Below are 3,640 nucleotides of genomic sequence, written 5' to 3'. Positions count from 1 at the left end.
GTTGCAAAGAGTGGGACACGACTGAGCGACTGAACCGAACTGAATACAAATAGATTGATAATGGGCTTACATTCTCTGGTTTCCATCCCTTTACTGAATCTCAGCCTACTTCATTCAAGTCCATTAAAATTTGCTATACTTATACACAAGATGCCCTCTTTCTCAAAACCCTCTTCTGCACCACATTCATATTCTCCTATAAATTCTTACACTTATATTTTTATATTCTCATACACTCATACCTAAGTAATTTTTAGTGCTTCAGAATTATTTTATTTTATCACAAAAAATCATAACATTTATAATACAGCACAAACTATGGGTTAATTATTTATTATATTGACAAGCTTACTAAATTCAAAATAGAACTAATATGTTGTATCTTTTGTCAGATAATATCATTAATTATAACCTGAAATACATGGAGAACAGAAACAACATAACAGAGTTTATTCTACTGGGACTCACACAGAATCCAAAGATGCAGAAAGTCGTATTTGCATGAAGAAAGCCTCTTGCCCATGCCGCTCCCACTAGGAGCCAACAAAGTCATATTGGTTTTTGGTTGTCTTCATCGTGTCTGAGGTTGGAAATGTGCTGACTATGGTCACCATCACCACCGGCCCATTACTGGGGTCTCCCATGTACTTTTTCCTGGCTCATCTCTCTTTTATTGATGTCTGCTATTCTTGTGTCAATACTCCTAAACTGATTTTAGATTCCCTCCATGAAAAGAAAACCAGCTCTTTCAATGGATGCATGATCCAAATCTATGGGGAGCATTTATTTGGAGGTGCTTATGCCATCCTGCTGACTGCGATGGCCTATGACCACTATGTGGCCATCTGCAAGCCCTTGCACTACACAAGCATCATCAACTGGCAGGTGTGTTGGTTCCTAGTGGGAGTGGCATGGGCAGGAGGCATTTTTCATGCAACTATTCAAATCCTCTTCACCTTCAGCTTACTCTTCTCTGGCCCTAATGTCATAGACCACTTTATGTGTGATCTGAACCCTTTTCTTGAACTTGCCTGCACTGATACCCACACTCTAGGGCTCTTTGTTGCTACCAACAGTGGATTCATTTGTCTGTTAATCTTTCTCCTCTTGGTTGGCTCCTATAGAGTAATTCTACTCTCTTTAAGGACCTAGAGCTTGGAGTTAAGGCAAAAAGCCCTCTCCACCTGTGTCTCCCACATCACGGTGATCCTCTTACTCTTTGTACCCAGCATATTTGTGCAGATAATACCAGCAGATTCTTTCCCTATTGATAAAGGAGTTTCCACATGGTATTCTACACGGTCATGGCTCCAATGTTAAATCCATTAATCTATACTTTGATAAATGACCAGATGAAAAATGCAATTAGAAAAATTTTTAGTAGAAAAGTGAAACTAAGTGATAAATTATATGCGCTTGGAGCTCAGTGTTCATTCAACTGATGCAAAGGTCAAAATGGACATATGAATAAAGAGTACCTATGTTATGAAAAAGAACAGTAGAAATCAGAGCTTCTACAAGTACAGAAGAAGAAATGGATGAAAGAAATGATAGAAGAATCTCGCCTGGGACTATGCAGCTTATGGGAAAATTTCTACAAAATTGGAACTTAGTCTTACTAGCTTTGTCATTGTATACAGATTTGTAAGCTTTTATCCAAACATAATTAAATAAACAAAATAAAACATTCAGTGATATTTAGTGGTAATCTCTAATGCTATGCAAAGAGTTAAGTGCTGCTATTATCCCCATTTTACAGGTGAGTAAACAAACAGAAAAGAGGATGATCCAAACAGAAACCTCCAGTTCAGTTCAGTTCAGTCGCTCAGTCGCATTCGACTCTTTGTGACCCCATGAATCCCAGCACGCCAGGCCTCCCTGTTCATCACCATCTCCCGAAGTTCACTCAGACTCAAGTCCATCGAGTCCTTGATGCCATCCAGGAATCTCATCCTCTGTCATCTCCTTATCCACCTACCCCCAATCCCTCCCAACATCAGAGTCTTTTCCCATGAGTCAACTCTTCGCATGAGGTGGCCAAAGTACTGGAGTTTCAGCTTCAGCATCATTCTTTCCAAAGAAATCCCAGGGTAGATCTCCTTCAGAATGGACTGGTTGGATCTCCTTGCAGTCCAAGGGACTCTCAAGAGTCTTCTCCAACACCACAGTTCAAAAGCATCAATTCTTGGCGCTCAGCCTTCTTCACAGTCCAACTCTCACATCCATACATGACCACAGGAAAAACCATAGCCTTGACTAGATGGACCTTAGTCGGCAAAGTAATGTCTCTGCTTTTCAATATGTTATCTAGGTTGGTCATAACTTTTCCTCCAAGGAGTAAGCATCTTCTAATTTCATGGCTGCAGTCACCATCTGCGGTGATTTTGGAGCTCAAAAAAAAAAATAAAGTCTGACACTGTTTCCACTGTTTCACCATCTATTTCCCAATAAGTGATGGGACCGGATGCCATGATCTTCGTTTTCTGAATGTTGAGCTCTAAGGCAACTTTTTTGCTCTCCTCTTTCACTTTCATCAAGAGGCTTTTAGCTCCTCTTCACTTTCTGCCATAAGGGTGGTGTCATCTGCATATCTGAGGTTATTGCTATTTCTCCTGGCAATCTTGATTCCAGCTTGTGTTTCTTCCAGCCCAGCATTTCTCATGATTTACTCTGCATAAAAGTTAAATAAGCAGGGTGACAATATACAGCCTTGATGTACTCCTTTTCCTATTTGGAACCAGTCTGTTGTTCCATGTCCAGTTCTAACTGTTGCTTCCTGACCTGGATACAGATTTCTCAAGAGGCAGGTCAGTTGGTCAGGTATTCCCATCTCTTTCAGAATTTTCCACAGTTTATTGTGATCCGTAAAGTCAAAGGCTTTGGCATAGTCAATAATGCAGAAATAGATGTTTTTCTGGAACTCTCTTGCTTTTTTCATAATCCATCAGATGTTGGCAATTTGATCTCTGGTTCCTCTGCCCTTTCTAAAGCCAGCTTGAACATCAGGGAGTTCACGGTTCACGTAGTGCTGAAGCCTGGCTTGGAGAATTTTGAACATTACTTTACTAGTATGTGAGATGAGTGCAATTGTGCGGTAGTTTGAGCATTCTTTGGTATTGCCTTTCATTGGAATTGGAATGAAACTGACATTTTCCAGTCCTGTGGCCACTGCTGAGTTTTCCAAATTTGCTGGCATATTGAGTGCAGGACTTTCACAGCATCATCTTTCAGGATTTGAAACAGCTCATCTGGAGTTCCATCACCTCCACTAGCTTTGTTCGTAGTGATGCTTTCTAAGGCCCACTTGACTTCACATTCCAGGATGTCTGGCTCTAGATTAGTGATCACATCATCATGATTATCTGGGTCGTGAAGATTTTTTTTGTACAGTTCTTCCATTTATTCTTGCCACCTCTTCTTAATATCTTCTGCTTCTCTTAGGTCCAGACCATTTCTGTCCTTTATCGAGTCCATTTTTGCATCAAGTGTTCCCTTGGTATCTCTAATTTTCTTGAGGAGATCTCTAGTCTTTCCCATTCTGTTCTTTTTCTCTATTTCTTTGCACTGATCGCTGAAGAAAGCTTTCTTTTGTGTATGTGTGTGTGCGTGTTTATTACATTTTTATTTTTACTTTATTTTA

The 3,640-nt window shown here is 40.1% G+C and overlaps 1 pseudogene; it reads left to right on the top strand.

Moving 5' to 3' along the window:
- The first annotated feature begins 421 nt into the window (after positions 1–421).
- On the top strand, positions 422–1,442 carry LOC101116292 (olfactory receptor 4C46-like; annotated as a pseudogene).
- Positions 1,443–3,640: the final 2,198 nt, after the last annotated feature.

This window comes from Ovis aries, unplaced genomic scaffold (genome assembly GCF_016772045.2).
Source record: "Ovis aries strain OAR_USU_Benz2616 breed Rambouillet unplaced genomic scaffold, ARS-UI_Ramb_v3.0 scaffold_90, whole genome shotgun sequence".
NCBI classification, from domain to species: domain Eukaryota; kingdom Metazoa; phylum Chordata; class Mammalia; order Artiodactyla; family Bovidae; genus Ovis; species Ovis aries.
This window is presented reverse-complemented; position numbering and strand designations above follow the sequence as displayed.